Source organism: Catharus ustulatus, chromosome 3 (genome assembly GCF_009819885.2).
Source record: "Catharus ustulatus isolate bCatUst1 chromosome 3, bCatUst1.pri.v2, whole genome shotgun sequence".
Classification (NCBI taxonomy): domain Eukaryota; kingdom Metazoa; phylum Chordata; class Aves; order Passeriformes; family Turdidae; genus Catharus; species Catharus ustulatus.
The window spans coordinates 35112214-35131894 of record NC_046223.1 but is presented as its reverse complement, the minus strand read 5'-3'; the positions used below and the strand labels follow the sequence as shown (position 1 = coordinate 35131894).

General features: G+C 37.3%; 1 protein-coding gene across 5 annotated transcripts in view; it reads left to right on the top strand.

Moving 5' to 3' along the window:
• Positions 1–19681, top strand: part of SMYD3 (SET and MYND domain containing 3) — a 386727-nt gene that overhangs the window by 97499 nt on the left and 269547 nt on the right. Inside the window, exon 1 of one of the 5 annotated variants that reach the window (XM_033056660.2) lies at positions 9971–10133. The exons of the other annotated variants lie outside the window; for them this stretch is intronic. The gene's annotated coding sequence lies outside the window, so the exon portion shown is untranslated. Of the gene's footprint in view, positions 1–9970; positions 10134–19681 lie in introns of those variants that run through there. 5 annotated transcript variants of the gene reach the window in all.

The following is a 19681-nucleotide window of genomic DNA, read 5'->3' as shown; positions in this document are numbered from 1 at the left end:
TCTTCTGAATAGAGCTCTACTTGCTTTGTCTTTGTTTAAAATAACCTTATTTCACTAAAGTTTCCTTGATACCCTAAGCATAATTACCCTTTTTGAAAAGATGACTGAGCATTTTGGTCGTGTTTTGTAGGCAGCTTTGAATGTACTCCTGTAAAGCTGAAGATACAAGATGACAAAGCAGAGGGGAAATATTGCACTGTTTTTACTGTTGAATTATTTGAGATATTTCTTGTGCCTTTAAAATGTTCCTGTTTAATTTTTTATTATTATTGACTCCTTCAGTATTTTGCATATATTGCTCAGATGAAAAAACTGAGGCAGAAATTTATTTGTTGAGTATATTGAAAAAATCAATAATACATGCTGGAATTCTTGCTGACTTATCTATTACTTGTTGGGTTACTCTGTCTTTAATTTTTTGCTTGTTCAAGATTTTAACCTGGAATTGAGTTTTTGTGCAGGAGAGTTTTTTTAGCAGTGTATTTTGCATTATGCATTCTCTCTGATTTTGTTTTTTTTTTTTTCATCTGCAGTAGTTTACTTTAGAGTGTTCTTAACTCATTTTCTTGTCGCATACTACATACAGTTCCACTTGAATGCTTAGAAGTATATTATATTTGCCTTGTTGAAATGAGGTTGACACATGGCCGGAAGAAATTTACAGCTGGGAAATGACAGCAACAAGTTTATATTGTACAATTTTAAAAGGTCATAGGTTTTGTCACTCTTCTCCATTAATTTGGATTATGATATCGTAGAAAACAACCCCTTAGCATATGTTTAAAAGGCATGTGCTTCTTTATATAATCCCTAGAAGAATTTTTTCAGACAGCCTAGTCCAGTCAAGGGGCAGTTCTTGGGTCCTGTCCCCTCATCAAAACAGAACGTAAATCTGAACCTCTTTGATGTTCTCAGTACTTCTGCACACTTTGCAAACAAATGACAAATTTTGTCTGGCACAGCTTGCAAAGTGGTGGATGGGAATAAATGTGTAGCCAGAAAAAATTATTAGGGTTTTTTTTTCCTTTTCTTTAAATAGTTATATTTGAATCTTTTTCTGTATTTCAGTTCAGTAGGAAGGAAAGGAATGCATATACATAATCATTGCAGCTATGGGGGGAGATATGCTCCATAGACATAAGGAGCACTTCATTTCCATACCTGAAGTAGTATTTTTGTCACTTTTTATAATATTTCTCTTCTGACTAAAAAACATAGGGGTTTTTTCCCCTTTGTGTAGACTAATACACAGCCTTGATGGTGTTTGTATCCATATCCAAATTGAAAATTAAAAAAAAATCCTCATTTAAAGTAAGATTTTTAGATCATCCTAATAATTACATCATATAATTACCTTGTATAAGTATTAATTCACTGATGACAGTATTAATATTTTTAAATGCTAAATAAAAGCAGGTAATATTTCAAAATGTCCAAACATACATCACTACCTAAAGATAACAACAGAAGTATGAAGAGTTTTTTAAAAAATAATTTACAGTGTTGTGATCTTATTTTGTACGCTCTGTCTGGGAGTGTTATAAATGCTTGGGCAATTGTAGCTTATCAAGACTGCTGATCTTGCTTTATCTAAAATATGTGCATGTTCACAAATGACACTTCATCAATCCGAACTCTCCAGCTATTTCAGATGTATTCTTTTTTATAATTATATTTTCCACATGTTTATGTGACACTTAAACATGTGAAGAACAGTTTGCTTATCAGTTACTGGGGGGATGTGTGCACATGTGTCTAGAATAATGTACTCTGAGCCTGGTGGGATAAAATTTCTCCTGTTTCTAGTTTTCCCAAAAATGTCTTTGGAAAATTCTAGTTTGTATTCTCTGTTAAATTAAACTTCATCCTCCATCTTGGTGTTTTCAATATTTTCTTTCCAAGCATATCTAGCTTTGTGTGCTTCAACTGCAATTGAAAGGACTGAACTATTGTATGAGGGAAATGATTGAGTTAGTTTAGAAAGGATCAAGAAAAAACAGGTGCTCTAAAAAGTAGAGTTGATTTTGACCCTATTTTCCCAGTGCAGTTAATTCAATGTTTTGAGTTTCTTTTTGCTGTCAGGCCACTTTGTAATTATTCTGTCCTAAAAAACCTTCCAAAATAAAACACATTACTTTCTAGCTCTTCTCTTCTGCAACTTACTTCCTTTTTCCTTCTTTCTGATCTTTATTTTCAAGTCACATTTGACTTTGGTTTGGTTTCCTCAGGGAATATGATATGTAGGTGAGAAGGCAAGAGACCCTTAGTGCCTTCAGTAAGGAAATGGCCACCACAATATAGTAACAGACACAAGGTAAGTGGAGCAGAGAGAGGTGTGAATCAAAGCCAGGGAGACCTTGTGAGTTCTGCTCTTTGTGGATTCAGTTTGTGTAAGGAATTTTCAGTGCCAAAACGCATATGAAGCACACACACACATTTTCATGTTTGTTTCATCACTATGACGATATTGATTACGGGCATATAAAATGAATTAGATGCCATTTATTTTCATTTATTTTAAAAAAGGACCAACCTACATACACATACATGTGTGTGTGTGAGAAGAGACCTTGTATTAGCTGGGACTTTCTTTTCTGTCCATCCCAGAGGCTGCCATTTAGCAGACAGGGAATAGCAATAAAGGAAATTTGGCAGAATTAGAAATGGAGGAGAACTGCAATCAGATCATATCACAGAAGCACTTTCAAGACCTTGAGGAAAATATGACAGTGCTTCTTCCAACTTTTGCATGACCTTTCTCCTAATGATTAGTTTTATTTGCATGAGATGCTGAAGCTTAGGCCAAGCCAAAAAAATCAACTTCTGCTTCAAATTTAGATTTATGAGAAAATTTAGTCATGTGATCCATGTGGGTGGTGGTGGGGCAATGGGGATTTTATTAATCCAGAGCATTCTCATATTTGCATTCTCTGGGTAAAAAAAAACAAAAACAAAAAGCCTAATAGAGAGAAAAAGTCTACAAGAAAAAACCCTTATTTCAACACTTGCTGCTAACATTATACTAAACCCCAAAAGAGTCAAGTATCTTAACCCTCAATTAATGCAGCTTCAAAAATGTGTGACTATATTAATATTATAAAGTATTTTTGTTGTTGCATGATTTTCTTAGGAAGAGTTTTTTGGTTTTAAGGTGGAGGAGAAAATGTTCTCATGCACAGGCTTGCTGAATAGCCACATAATCTTATATGTCTGCTTTCTTCTTTCCTCCCTGTACTCTCATTGCTTCTTTCTGGGTCATTTCAGAAACTAATTTTTTCAGTTCCTTGTGGTACAAAGATTTGTGCAAGGAAATGGATTAGCACACTTTTGGGTACCATTAAAAAACTGTTTTCATCTTCAGAAGTCTTTTAAAATATCCAGATGTTTTCAACAACATCAAATCATGCCAGCAGGGGTCAGTTTAGCACCAATGGAAATTGAAATGGCAGTACTGTACACTTGAGGAGCTAGAACAAATTTGGAGCTTGTATAATCAGACTACAAATAAACAGTGTATATAACTTGGAAGAGAGTGACTAAAACAAGTTTTGCTCTTCCTAGTGGATTTGGATTTGAGTCCTTTTTTACAAGTCAATGAATGAATAATATTTTCTGAAGTTTTGCTGATTTCCCACAGTATTTCCAGTATTTTGTACTTTAAGAGTACGTGAACAGTGTATTTGTCACTTTGGAAAAAAATTGCATCTTAATTACCAAAAAAAAAAAAAAAAAAAAATAGAAACAATAGGATATTAGAAAATGCCTGATTTCTGTAATGTATCATATTTAAACTGAAAATACAGTAGGTACATCAAAGATTTCAGGTCAAGTCCTTCGAAGACAGGAATACTGGTATATGCACAGAGCTTACCCACCACCTGAACCTGCACATCCCTCCCACCTTCCTTCCTCCCATAAGGAAACCTGCATTGACTTCTTTAGAACCACTGGTGTGCTTTTGAATTTCTAATGTTTGCCTGAGATCACCTATGGCCACAGTTATTCATTACGGTAAACATGTCTAACGTACAAAATAGAGAGCAGAAGGAGGATAAAGTAAAAAAGCGTCTGATACATAGTTACTGTCAGCTTTCTATTTTTTGTGCATTTGCTTTTTTTTTTTTTGCAGTTATCTGACTTTGTCTTCTGTTTGCAGTTTTTGCCACTTTGATGTGTGCTGCATTTGTAGAACTACCTGGATGCATCCATTTTTAGATTCTTGCATTCCAGGAAAAAGTAAATGACAGCATATATATTTTAGAAAGTTTTAACTTTCTTGTTAGTTCAATAGTGACACCTGTAGAAATTCTCAGTTTGTATTTGATAACTGTTTCACAAGTAAAGTTCAAATTAATTAAAATACTAGTTTTAATGACATAATTGATGCAACATAAGGAGGTGCCTGAGGCTAGGGTTACAAAGAGCTGTGTTTTAAGTAAAGTATAAATATAAACTGCAAGAGGAAACACACATTGAGAACACTGAAAAATTGGAGTTTTTATTCAAACTTGTTGCCCAGTCAAGATTGAAATAACATAATATATTTCAAGATTGAAAGACTGGAATAACACCATGTTATTGGAAAATTTTATTACTATTTGTAGCAGCAGAAGCAAATATAAGTTTTAATTTGTCTTAATTTATTTTTAATTTCCTTTTCTTTGAAAACTGTATCCTCCTCCTGCTGTTTCCTGTTCTTCCAATTCCACTCTAGCACATTCTGCATATTATGTAACTGAAGTGGGTATGACTTTAGGGATTACTAAAATATATCTAATTAGATTACATGGAAAGTCAGGGCAAGGACCTATCTTCTGTTTCTATTTGTCATCATTTCTCAGAGATTTTTTCTATAGTAATTTTGACTTTGGCATCTAAAGCTGGTTTAAGATTTTCCAAACTTTGGGACTTCAGGTACAAATCTTAGGTACTTCTGCCTATGTTTATGTTTCTCAAAGGTCTAGGTGACTTGGCCATGTTTTCTCTGGAGCGAGGTCATGAGTTAGAATAATGTTTTATTCACTGAGCTTTTAAATACTTCAAAAAGAAACATTTTCCCATTAGAATATAATATTCTTTTAAATGATCTTGTGTAAAGTTTGATACAGCATGGAGTAAATTAATTTTGAACATTTGGGGACAAACTGTATTCCTTTTTAAAAACTACACTGTCAATTATGCACCTGTTGGCTGGCTTTGCATTGCAAAGTTAGCTTTGGGCAATTTGTGAAAAACTGCTGGTTGCAAGATCGCTAATGCTTACAGAATGCTACAAGTGTTGAGTGCCATTTTCCTTCCTCAATTAGAGAGTGGTGTGATGATAAATCTTAGTCCAAAAGTAGCTGGAAGCTGTCATTCTCAGTTGTCCCTTTTGAGCTGTCACAATTCAAAGTTCTTTGCCTCTTATGTAACTTCATGTGTTTACCTATCTGCATTGCCACCTGTGGTTTTTTTCCCCCCAGACAGACAAAAAAAAATACTTTTCTCACCAGTCTAGTTTCCCTGAGATGAATCTGTAAGTCTTGGACACAGATTTTGAGTCATTATTCTTTCTAGTCAGTTGAAGCCTTGAACACAAAATTTGAGCTGATTTCTCCTCTTCCTCAGTATTTGATCACTTCCTTCCTCAGTTATGCTCAAATATACTGGGCACCAGCCTTCCAAGGTCTGTCCTCACATACTGTGTCTTCATCTTTGCTTAAGTCTTAGAAACAGGATTGCTTGCTCAGAACTATTTATGGCTCTCCTTTTTGTCCTCCACAAGGACAAAACCTTTTCTTGTCTGCTAGTCATCCTTTGAATAGGTAAGGGCTTCTTCCTATGAAGGGTATTTAGATCCTCTAATTTACTTAAAGAACATTGTGAGAGTCTTGAACTAGTATGTCTTTGATTTGAAAAGTTCCAATAACTAGATTTCTGATTAAATGTCTCTTGTACTTCTATTCATGGACCCATAATGGGCTTGGGTCTCCCAGTATTGTGTGCTAGGGTGTTAGAGGAGGACTGCTGTATTTTCTGCAGAGAGGAAGTGGGAAGGAATACCAAAATTGCGAAGATTCTTCAATTCCTGCCCCAAACCCTGCTATTACCTTCAATGTCTTGTCAATTAGTACAAAACGTAAGATGCCCCAATCAGTACTCTGTTGCAGAACTTTTATCCTTGCAGAACGTGTATCAGGCTTATAGTGTGGTGCCTGCAAGATCTGGAAAATGGCTCACAAGGATAATATTGGCAAAAGTCTCCACAATATGGAAGTAATTTGTTATGATCATCAGGTTTTCAGATGCAATCACTTTCTAATTACATACTTTGAGGCTAATGAAATACAGTAACAAAAAACAGGAAACTGCTGTGTCTGTAAGTGGAAATATTGCTTTAAAACATATATAAGCCCCCAGTGCATAAAAGGCCCACAGGATTAGAGGTGATATGTGGGAATTTTTCCTGTTAGATTTGGAATCAGCTCCAATAAACTAGGTGGTTTGAGAAACCAGACACCTGCAGAAGACTCTGATGGTCAGAGGATTCTCTGGAGTTTGGTGTTTCAGTGCAAACCTTGGCAAGGAAACATTTCTATGTGAAGGTACCTGTGATAGTGATAGTGTCCCCAAATTTAAACTGATGGGTAAAAGAAAACAGACTACACTATTATGCAATATTAAAAACACAAAAGCTCCATGTCCCCAACAAACATGACACACCCTGACATCTTTACAACTGAAAGATGGCTTATTTCAGGTGTCTGCTTTCAGTATCTTCTGTTGGCTGAGGCAGAAGCTGGTCTGTGTAAATCAGCCGACTTACAAGGCAGCAATAACAATGTGTGACTTTTGTGGCTAATAAAGTCTCATTTCTCAACCTTTATCAGTTATATTTTGGCCAGAAGCCAGGGAATTCATCTTAATAGGGAACTAAGAAAGCATTGATTTAGTGTGGATAAGATTTTCAGTAAATAGATAATGTTTGTCTTGTTGAAATGGTGAGCTTCCCTCAAAAATGCAAGGGAACTATATGCTGATGAAAATGTTGAATGAAATGGACTAAAGGAAAACTAGTAGGCGAGAATGATGAAGGTATTTTCCATCTCAGTGCTCTATATTGTCAAATGGTCTTTTCTCCTATTATGAATAGGACAAAATATGTGAGAAATGACCCTGTACATGTGGATAGAGTAATTGTGTTGAATATTAATATTCAATTATGTCTATAGCTTCTCCCATGAAATAAGCTCCAGCAATCTCTGCTCAAGGGGAGGACAACGGAAAGATTAGAAGACACACTGGGTAGGAGAGCATCTAGAAACAATGAAGAGGGATGCTTAGAAACTGGGTTTCAGATAGGATTTTCAGCAGTTGTTCTGTTCTGTGATTGGCAGGTTAAGAAAGCATCTTGACTTTTGAATTAATCTTCTCTAAAAAAAGCAACATCTATGGATCTTCAGCATTCAGAAGTAATCTTGATTAACTCTGTTGACATAACTTCCAGTGAGCAGTTCATTCTTCATTTCAGAGTTGGTATGGTCTCAAGAGGAGCCAGGAATTCAGTGAGGTCCTGAGGTTTTCAGCTGTGATTTGAGTCAAGAAAGAAAGAGGAGGGGCAGGCACTGATCTCTTCGCTGTGGTGGCCAGTGACAGGAACTGAGGGAATGGCCTGAAGCTGTGTTAGGGGAGCTTTAGGTTGGATATTAGGAAAAGGTTCTTCACCCAGAGAGTGACTGGGCGCTGGAACAGCTCCCCAGGGAAGTGGCCACAGCACCAGCCTGATAGAGTTAAAGAAACATTTCGACAATGCTCTCAGGCACATGGTGTGACTTTTGGGGTATCCTGTGCAGGACCAGGACTTGGACTTGATGATCTTTGTGAGTCCCTTCTGACTCAGCTTATTCAGTCAGAGAGTCAGAGAAGCTCGTATTTTCACTAAGGTCAAGCCAAAGGTAGGCAAAAATATGTAATGGATGAAGACATTCAGCGTGCATTTTCTACACTATATTTAGGATGTTTTTGGACCTAATTGTTTAAGCATCTATGTTTTGTCGCTTGCTATGCAGAACCATATCTATCTATCTGTATTGTCTGTAGTACAGTCTTTTATTATGGTGTCTGATGCTCATTAAGCAACCTCAGTACAATATATAGAAGTCAAATGAATAGACTTGGCTTTCCTCTCCAGTTTAAGATGATGCCTAAACTAGTGATTTAAATCTGACTCTTCTAAAATGAAATAAATTTTATTATCTATGCATTCTGAATGCCAGCCGTATCCTTCCTAAGTGTAGTAGAAGTGAGACAGAAATAATAGTACCTGGTACAGCAGCTACAGAAGAGGTGCTGGCAAGCTGTACAACCTTTGGGGTAAAGTCCTTATTGAAAGAAAAAGCCTTTATAGAAATCTGTGCTTTGAATAGCTTTTTGCCCTCTGAAGAATATATTTATTTCCCTCCCCGCTAAACTGGTAAGAAGAAGGACTTCATTAATATGAAGCTGTACATGTGATGTGTTCTTCTTAGCTTTAGTTTCTCATTTGGCCCTTAATGTTGTTAAACATTTAGTTTTATAGTAGTTTTATTTCTAAGACAAGAAAAAAGTGTCAGTTTTTCTGTGTATGTAAAATGTTAAATGGTGAAAAAGTATAGTCATTTGGGAAAGGATGACATTTCTTTGTGTTGGAGGAATATTCTAAATTGCATTAGAGGAGGTCTTCAGAGGAAAATCAATAGGACAATGTTTTGTTGCTAGCAATAATTTGGATGACCTTATGTTTTTAAGCATTTGTCCATATTTCCTACAAAGAGAAACAAAGCAAAGTTGAATCTCTCTTAGGCCAGTGTCACTACACTGATTATATCAATTCATTCACTCTGCTGATAATATAAATTTGTTCTTTCTAATATTAGATTAAATTAATAGGAGAAATCCATCCACTGGCTTTTTCAGTTCTTTACCTAGCTATATGAATATATGAGAAGAGAAACAAGCTCATAGAAGTGAATAGAAATATAACTGATATGACTGATATAACTGATATAGTAATAATAATAATAATAATAATAATAATAATAATAATAATAATAATAATGTAATCTAGTATTTTCTATGCAGCAGCATTTGCAGACCAGAGACAGATCAAAGGGATTGCTAGAAAGAATGATCTGTATGCTGGTTAATAAGAAAACAGACTAAAGCATTATTGATCCAGTACACTGAAGGCATTTAAGTTCATTATCTCTCTCTGCTTTATGTCTGTTTATAGGTTTTCCAAGTATATTCCACTAGAGAATATTGAATTTCTTTTTCTTTTGAATTCTTTCAGAACTATTACATTAAGATCATAATTGTCATTTTGAAAAGTCCGAAGGTGCCAGCTTTTCCTTCTCTAGTCATTTTATTAAAAATAGAAAAAGCACAGAATTTGATCAATTTAGCTAAAAATTGCTTTAGGTAAACTAGTGAAAAATCTTACTTGAACATATCTGGACTTGTTTAAGGTTGACATGAGCTAAATCAGTATGAACTACATTGTACTGCTTTTATTCAGATCAAGTTATTTGTCCTTCACCTTAACAAATAATTTTAATGCTAATTTCAAACTGGTGCATTTGAATGCTGGTGATGTACAGTTGCCTGGATTAAACTCTTCTATTGAAGTTTAATTCACTAGAGATGTATGTCAGCTAATGAAAAAATCTTCATTTTCTCATGATGTTTTTGAAGCTGAAATATCAAATTGAGTTTCATCTTACAAAGGAAGGAAAAGGAAAAAAACCTCAACCAACAAGGAATGTCAAACCTCAGTGAGTTGTTTCAAGCTGGGAGAGTGTAAGGATTTAGATATGTGAACCAAGTAGCTGTTGTTAACTGCTCCATGGTAGCTGTCCATAAACAAACTCCAGCACTTCAAGGTAAAACACTGTTAATGAGCTCCTATTCCTAAACTGCAGTCAGGGCGTGCAGACTGTTTTTGCAGAATGAACTGGCGCCCTTTCAACTTCTTCTCTGATCACTTATCTTTGTAATGCCATCTCTAATAAACATTTTAGAAAGTGTTTGTGCTTTGAAAGAATGAAACAGATAAAATATCTAGCTGTTCTGAAATTTATGAAGGCATTTTGAAGAAACTGTTACTTCTTCTAAAGGTAGGAAATCAGATTTTTTGGCATCTCTTTCTTTGCTTTCTACCTCTAAGCTGTTGGAGGTCCTGCAGGAAGCATGGAAACGGGTGTCTGAATCATAGCAAGAGCCAATTAACTTAGATATGGCAACCATCTACAGCAGTCACTAAATTTCAAAGGTAATCAACTCTAGCCACATTGTTAGAAGCATAGATAAGGGTTTAACAGGCAGATATTTGAACTTACTTTCACAAGCAATTGATTTGAGGAAGATTAAAATGTCTTGTAGAAATAAATGTGAAATCGTAATGTTATTACTGACAAATGCCAGAGTATCCATCCCTGCCTTGAAATATGTTAAGATTTTTTCACTTACTTTTTGGTGAAAGTGAGTTTTGAACTTGTAACTTGGGAAGAGTACTTGATTTATCCATTTTGAATGGACTGTCTTTTGAGTGTTCTCTACAATTTTATAATTCTTACATTATGAGTAGTTCACGACTGGTTTCTACACTATTCACAATGTCATGTGCATTTAGGTTTTATTTCCAAAGGTAAGAGCCATGATTTGGTTTTCATTCATATTATTTAATATGATTTTCTTCGCTCTCCTCTTTAATCCAATAATTCAGTGATATCCTTCATATTTTAATCCACATGCGTTGCCATACTATTCCTTATTCATCTTTGTTGTTTTTTAACCACAACTGCTGATGAGCTGATTTTTTTTCTTTATAATTTCTCTCTGAATTTCTTGAGTTAATAATTTGGATGGTCATCTTTCTCACTTATTTTGCATTCATCAACATAGATTATATTTTGCTTTTGCTTTTGTAGTTAATACAATATGCTCTGAAGTGCCTTATTGTATTCTCTGCTTCTGCCATTTTTATTTTATCCATTTCCACTTTTTTCCCTTGTTCTAGTTTACTCATAAAGGGATATAAAAAGCATGTGTGGTGTGATCTGAAAAGGGACTGCTGTGCCTCCTTCTACAGCCAATCAAATCAAAATTGAAAAACAGACAGAATTCACTGTGCACCAAATCTGTTGGCTAGTTTCAGTGGTGAATGGTGTGTGAGAGCTAAAAAATAGGAAAGATAATAAAGCTGCCACCTTCCTCCTTCTCAGCTTCAAAGTTTGAAGTAGGTAAATAAAATGGGAAAAATTTAGCCTCCCAACTATAATTCCCCACATACAATTACTGTGTTGCATATTAATTTTTAAAACTTAGAAAACAGAAGAAAGAGAATTGCTTTAAACAATATCAGTTAATGAATTTGGACTTGAGGAATTGCTGTTTCCCATGCTTAATTTCCTGCATCAGTTCAAAACCACCTACTTTTTGACATTTCATGGTCTCTGAAGCAATTAATAGTGATATCCCAATCTACAGTTGTGAATTTAGATGAAGAATAAGCTGCAGGGAGAGAAGAACTGTGAAAAAGCAGAAGATTCTGCTTTGTTGTTGATATTTCTGGTAGTTGAAAAAAGACAGACTAAGAAAAGGATCTCCTAGCAAAACTGTCTGAAAGTGGAATATTTTTCTGAATTTTCTGAGTGGCATTAATAGCCATGTTGTAGTTTCATTTGCATGTTTCACCTCCTTTTTCTGCTATTTACTGAACCCAGAAAATACTTTTTGCAAATCATAGATCAGTTTACTTCCAAGGAAAAAGCAGATAAGCACAAATGCACAGGTATACTTTCAGTGATTCAAAGCACAGCTCAATGGTATAAGTGTGCAGTGCCCCATTAACCTTTTAGATTGGAGGCATGTATCCACAGCCAATAACTTTCCTTTTAAGTGACAGCTGTAAAAAATATTGCTGCTGTTTGTGTCATTAATTAGGTTCTTTTATAGATTTAATTTCTGCTGCAGTTTCTGGAGAAGAAAACTAGTATATAACCTGTGAAGAGGGAAAGGGATCATTTGCTTGTATTTCCAAAGGTCAACTCATATGTTACCTAACTCATTTTTTAACTATTGTTTCTTCTCAGTATGATGAAATTTTCCTGATTGGTTTTTTTTTATATTTTCATAGCTTCTTAGATTGTTAACATTTATTAAAATGCAGGTTGATGACCTTCCTCAATTTAGTGAATGTCTTTGTTTGAAGATTATATAGCTTTGATGGGAGAAATAGAAACTCTTTCTGCAACCAGATTTATTTACTATCTCAACATTAAATGATGGATTACTAACAAGAATGTGCTTTAAAACCTTATATTTGAGATACTGCTTAGGTCCATGCATTTTAGAATAATTTATAAATTAGAATGCTAAGATACACAGAAGATGAAAATATTATCCATTTGTTCCAAAGAGACAAATGATTTTCAGTATTAAAAAAAAATTTAAGTGTCAAATTGATTTCATATTTCTAAATTATATTGTTTATGATTTTTGCTTATTTTTAATATGATATTATTGACTGTGTGTTAGCTATTTCAGGGTAGTTATCACATAATTGCTTTTTTCATGTGACTGATTGAAACTTCATCAGTGTATCACTTCAGACCCTTTTTCTAAATATCAAATATAGCAGTTTTCCAACTTGAGTTGTAATCAATGATGTAGTTTCTACTGAAGTTTCTACTGGTGATGTTAAAGGGAAAGTCATCCTAAGTCTTTTGTTAGTGCTGCTGCTTTCCCTGGTGCCCTGGTTAGACTCCTGTTTTTTTCATTGCCATCCTGCTGTGATATGGAAAGACAGCCACCTTCTACAGGGGCGATACAAATACTTGGCTTCCTTTGATAACACCACGTCCTGTAGAGTTTTTGTAAGTTATTATGTAAATCTTACATGAGTACTATAAATTTACAAAATTACTTTAAAATAATGTGGTTTCTATTCTTTGTGTGCGACTAAACTTTTTGAAAAGTTGTGTCATTATAAGTGATAATTTGTAAATATAATGTGAAGGATACCTTAAAAGGTGGTTATGCTTGGACTAAGCATTTGTGTAATCAGGAGAATGACAGCATTGTGCAGAATGGCAAGGAGGTAAACTTGGTTAGAAACAAGAGGCAAAGAGCTTGGGCTTGCATGCTAGACAGAGCCTACCATAAGGTATTGCAAAGAACTTTTCTGCTCTCACATCTGCTTCTGTCACTTTGCCCCTTGTTTGTTCTTCAGTAGATGGTATGGTAAAGCACCTACCTTCCTCATGCATAAATTATAGAAAATGCAGGCAAATATGTGGAGTTTCTTCTTCTTTGTATTTTGTAGCCTTTCTTTTTCATTTTTTTACTTCTTTTTGTGTGCCAGCTCTGCAATTGAAATGCTATTCATGTATGCTATGATAACTGTGGGACTGGACTAATTCTCAAGTGTCCTCTCATTTTACAGCTACTTTACCTTTTTCAAAGAGGAGTTGGTGTCCAATGATTTGATTGAAATTTTTTAAACCACACTGATACACAAAAATGAGGTGAGAGCGGTTCTGCTTTCATTGAGAGAATCAATCCTCCAACATCCAGCATACTTGTGTCTCTGAGCTCTGGATGTTTGGAGAGAGACAAGCACAATTTTCTGAATTTCTTCATGGAGACTGCCATTTGTGGCCATGAATTGTGGGTCCTGTCTGCAAGTGTCAGCAAAGGTGGTAGTTAATGCCAGTAGTGATGGCACTTGTATTATAAAGTAAACTGAGAGCAGCAGCTTAGAGATACATGAAACAGGTCAGAGCACAGTGTGGGGATTTATTAATCTTCCTTAGGGTTCATCTCTGTGATTTACAGAGGGATTTTCCTGTGCCCTTTTAGGAAGCCACTGGTGAGATGAAAGAGCAGAGGTCAAAGCAAGAAAGCTGATAAGTTCTCTCTTTCTCTGCCCTGAAGTAGAATATCAGCAGGGTGGGATTCACTGGGACAAGGGTGGGGCAATCAGAACAGAACAACAGCTGTGCTAGGTCAAGACAAAATCCACCTAGCCCACTCATTTGTCTGATAGTAACCAGAAATAAATAATTAAGTACAAATAGAAAATTGCCTTCCTTCTCAGGTAACTTTCCAAGACGCAGTATGCTGTAGTTTAAATATTTCCAAGAAGTTGAATATGGATTTACAGTAATTTCACGATTATAAGCCGCACTGAATATAAGCCGCACTTCTGGGTTTCAGCAACTTTTTGGTTTTTTGTCCATATTTAAGTCGCACCTGATTATAAGCCACACGTTACAATACAGAGTGTGATAAAAAGGTATCTATTCTATCACCATCTGTTGAGGGTGGGGACAGTGATCCTTATCTCAATGGCAGATAATCTGCTAATGGGCCATCCATTGAAACCAGGCAGGGCATTGTTCTTTATCTTTTCACAACCCATCCTTCCTCTAGCGAGTCATTTTCTGCTAATGGCCCATTGAGTCCCACTGTGTGACTGATAAAATTACTGCATCCCATTGGAAGTTGCTCCAGCCTGGGGGAAGAGCCCAACATTTCTTACCAAGATAAAAACAGAGGTTTTGGGACACTAAGGGAGCCCCTTTCTCCACTGGACTCCAGAGGAAAACCGGATTTCTCCACATCACCACTGGACCTCTGGAGGGAAACTGCACCTTCTGCAGGAGCACTGCTCCAACTGAATCACATCTGTCACTGCAGGAGGATGCAGTCACCATTTAATGGGACTGCTGCCAACACCCTGCCTGACGGGGTGTCAGGTTGTACTCTGACTTTGTCAGGGGTTGGAGTTTGTTTCTTTGTAGTACTGTATTTCTATTTTAATTTCCCTAGAAAAGAACTGTTATTCCTAATTTCCATATTTTTGCCTGAAAGCCCCTTGATTTCAAAATTCTAATAATTTGGAGGGAGGGGGTTTACATTCTCCATTTCAAAGAGAAGTTCCTGCCTTTCTCAGCAGCCACCTGTCCTCCAAACTAAAACAGCAACTTTTTGTTCTTTGTCCATATATAAGCCGCACCTGATTATAAGCCGCACTGCCGGGTTTGGACCAAAATTTTAGTCAAAATGGTGCGGCTTATAATCGTGAAATTACTGTACTTGAGGTCTAAATTGACTTTTTTCCACTTAAAAAATAATTTCCATTTTTGTTTTCTACAGCATCCTACAGAAATACACTCTAACTCTGGAGTTTAATTCATTGTCAAAATTCTGTTGTTGTCAAGTGTAGAGTAGAATAGAATATGCTGAGTTGGAAGGGACCCACAAGGATCATTGAATCCAACTCCTGGTCCTGCACAGGACACCCCAAGGATCACACCATGTGCCTGGGAGCATTGTCCAAGTGCTTCTTGTCATGCTTGGTGCTGTGACCACTTCCCTGTGGAGCCTGTCACAGCCCCACCACCCTTTGGGAGAAAAGCCTTTTCCTGATATTCAACCTAAACCTCTTCTAACTCATCTTCATGCTGTTTCCTTGAGTTCTGTCACTAGTGACAGGAATGAAGAAATCTGTACCTATACCTTCGCTTCCTCTCACAAGAAAATTGTCAACTGCACTGAAGGCTCCCTTCAGTCTCCTCCAGGCTGAATGGAACAAGTGACCTCACCCACTCCTCACAGAGCTTCCCGGCAAGGCCCTTCACCATCTTGGTTGCCCTGCTTTAGATGTTCTCTAATTGCTTAGTGTCTTTCCTATATTGTGGCACCCAGAACTGCCCCTGGCACTGGAGGTGAGGCTGCCCCAGCACAGAGCAGAGCAGGACAATCCTCTCTCTTGACCAGCTGACCGTGCTGTGCCTGATGCACCCCAGGACACAGAGGCCAGGGCACACTGTTGTCTCAGTGTCAACTTGCCATCAGCCAGCACACCCAGGTCCCTTTCCCAAGTGCTGCTCTCCAGCCTCTCATTTCTTAGTCTGTCTATACACACAACCAGGGTCATCCTATCCTAGGTACAGAATCTGGCATTTCCCCCTGTTAAACATCTTATGATTTGTGATTTCCCATCTGTCTAATTTATCAGGAGAGCTGCAGGATGTCTTTGCTCTTGAGGAAGTTGACAGCTCCTCCCAATTTAGTGTCATCATTAAGCTTAGTACCTTCAGATTGCTGTATCCAAGTTGTTAATGAAGATGTTGAAGAGCACAGGACCAAGGATGGAGCCCTGTGGAACCCACTAGTGACAGGTCACCAGTCTGATGTCAGCCCATTGTAATCCTGTAACCCTTTGTGCCTGACCTGTGAGCCAGTTGCTTGTGGGAAGATGGTTTGTAAAGATAGTGCTGAAGGCAATTTTCCTCAAAGAATTACAGCTGTACTGATTACTGAGGAGTGGAAAAAGCCTTGCCTGTCCTGTGAGGATGGGTGTTATAAAACTGCCATCAGGCAGTTGGAGTTTGAGTCTGCTGCAGTTTGGGATGGAGTCTGCTGCTGTGCTGTGAGGAGGAGGGGACAGGCAGTTGTACAAGGGACAGACAAGGTAAGAAGATGCTGTGTGAGGGGCAGAGAGCATTAGGCAGCCATGAAATGGACAGGCTGGGGTTTAGCCAGTCATGCAGAGGGAAAGAGTTAGTGCTGTGCTGGAGGGAAGTCCACTGAGAGAAGGCACAAAAAGTTTTCAGTAAGAGACTAGTGATGGTGCCAGTTGTGTCCATTCTGACAACTGCAACAGTTGCTTGCCCATTGCATGCTGTGTTTATTCATCTGTGTGCTGGGCATTTTGTCCAGAAGGATATTGTGAGAGACAGTGTCCTAAGTTTTGCTGAAGTCCAAAAAGATTATATCTGCTGGCTTTCCTTGATCAGCTGGGTGCATTGCCCTGTTGTAGAAGGAGGTTAGGTTCAACAAGCAGGACATTCCTCTCATGAAGCCATGCTGGCTGTGACTGATGACTGTGTTGTCTTCTAGATGTTTTTCAGTATCTCCCAGAATAATCTTTTCCATTTTTTTACTTGGCATTGAAGTGAGACTGACAGGCCTATTTCTATTCTGCTTCCTATTTCTCATATGTGAGAAAATGAGTATTTGTTCATGGTCTCCATTCCATGTAAAATTTTTCTCATCTGTAAGATGGCTTTTTGAGCTTCTCTCAATAGAGAAATAGCTGTATAACTTCCATGCACAGCATTACTCTTCTCTGTAATGTTTCCAGTTCTGTTACATTCCCTCTGAAATCGGGTGGCCACAGATGCATGCTGTGCTAGAGAACTGGATGCTCTATGAAGTTACTTGTTGCAATGACATTTTCCTGGTTTTGTCTGTTCTATTTCTTATAGCACCTACCATATTTTTTGCCATTTTCACTGCTGCTTGGCTTTCAACTGATGATATTTTAAGAGGACTTAAAGACACGAAAATATCTGTTCTGATGAGTGTCCAGATTTGGACTCTAAAACACTGTATGGTGTCTGTGTTGTTGAGGTTATTTTTTATAAGTGTGTTGCTCTTGTTTATCAGAGTTCAATGTCATCTGCTAGTTTATTTTTCAGTTGCTCATTATGGAACTTTCACGGGTCTTTGGGATCAGCATAGGACTTAATTATTCTGACTAATTTTATATTGTCATTAGGCTTTGTGAGCTCGCCTCCATTTGCACAGTGTAGTTTTAAGCACAGATGCATGTGAGACTCCACAGGATGTTCCCCTATCTGAAAAGCAACCATTTTTACAGTAGTTTTCTAGTTTTTAGCTACTTAAAACCCTGTTTCAAGTTATTTTCTCTTATTTGATGAAGTTTCACGTTCTTGAAGGGAGACGTTTAAGTGAAGAGTTTTGTAAAAGCCTTTTTTGGAAATTCAGGTAGGCTGAAGGCTAAATTATAGTCATCCAGTCCATAGGTTAACTATTTTTTTTGAAGAAGTCTGGTAGATTTGTGAGGTGTCATTCTTTCTAGGAGAACTATGTAAACGCATCATATTAATCTCTGCCTACATTAATTCTGTTCTCTCTTTTTTTCTTTATTGCTACCATTTTGCATAGTATAGAGGTTGAAACGGGAGGTTTTAGTTTCATTGGTGCCCTTTGAAACTGGTTTAAAAAATTGGTTTCGTATTTTTCACCATTAATTTAATTTTTCAGTTTTCTGATGTTAAAAATGGCTTTGTCACTTTGCATTTGACACATTTTCATTTGATGCTGCATATCACTCTTATTCCAAGATGCTGTGCTGACTGTAGCTCAATGGTACAATGGTTTTGCCAACACAAAATCATCTGCTCCTTTTTTCTTCCGTCTATATCTGCCTTTGGTTGGAAAAGGAGTTTAGTTTATGATAAAGCATAGTGATAAACAGTGCTTTTTGCACCTAACCAAAATACAAAATGCCACGGTGGCTAGTAAATGACAGTTACCAATATATTATCTGTCTTGTAATTTATGATATATTGTACTGTAACAATAGCCTGAATATGCAGTACCAGGATTATCAAAGTTATCAGTATCTTGCAATGCTATAAAATACTCTGAGCTCTAGTATCTGGCAAACCCCAGAAAATCATGTTGCTGTGAGATCTCTAGGGCAAATCCTAAGGTGGTTTTGGGCATGGTGACTGTCTGCTTTGTTGTCAATAAGAGCTTCCTGATGGATATTGCTCATTCAAGAGTTGAGCACCAAGTTGACTAAGGATCAATGTTGCTTACTTTCATATTCCCTGGATGGTGATAGATTTCCCATAGCTCCAGTGTGGTATTTGTGCAAAGCTAGATGCTCTAAAGCCAGTTGTTATTATACTGGACAGGCCCTGAAGTTCGGGCTGCATACCAACCACATGCACAGCCTGCTGACACACACAGCAGTTTCTAGGAGAGTTAACAGGTGTGACAGACAGCTAAAAGATAAACACTCCCCACATATATCATATATCTGTGGTGATATTTGATTAGACTTAAGAAAATAGCTGCTCCAAGAAAGCACGTTTTCTGACTAAAAGGTCTGGTGATGAGCAGGGTGCTTCCAAAAGTGTGTAGTCAGCTCTGCCTGCAGAGGCCAGCTTGGCTTTGGTACATCTGCAGTGGTTGTAGTAACTCTTATATAATTTCCTTGCAGCAGTTTCTAAGTGTGTATTGGGGTTACATTCCATTTGTGTGTTCTTGTGTGTGGCATTCTTTCTGGCTGCTGCTACTTATTCAGAGTAGGAAGTGAGTGGGAGAAACATGGGTTGGGGTTTTGCTTTTGGTGGGATTACAGTTTGGCTTAGAAATGAAGGGAAAGATCTGCTTTCAGGTATGAAGGGAACACTTGGATTAGATGAACAATGTGTCACATCAACCTAGTTAGTTGGGTGCTATTAATGTCACTGTAGGTTGTGGCTCATTTAGGAAAGAGGTCCCCCAAGAATGGCTTTAGGAGCACTGTGGAGCTGGCTGGCCTGAAGGGCTGTGGCTGGGGGCTCACAGCCACCATGGAGATGGGAAATTGCACCTGCTATCAGTAGGCAGGAGGTGTGAAGGACTAATTTAGAGAGAAGTAAGGATTCCATCCAGGTTTTGAATGCAGACCCTTCTTCTTATTCTTCTTTTTCTGATGAGGTATTGACTTCTGACTTGCTGTTCTCAGTTCATTCAAGAGCTCTTGCACATGGTAATTTCTCTGCTTTTAGATATTCAGAATAGAAGATACGTGGAGGAGACATGGGAGTCACATTTCGCTTCAGAAGGTGTTGAG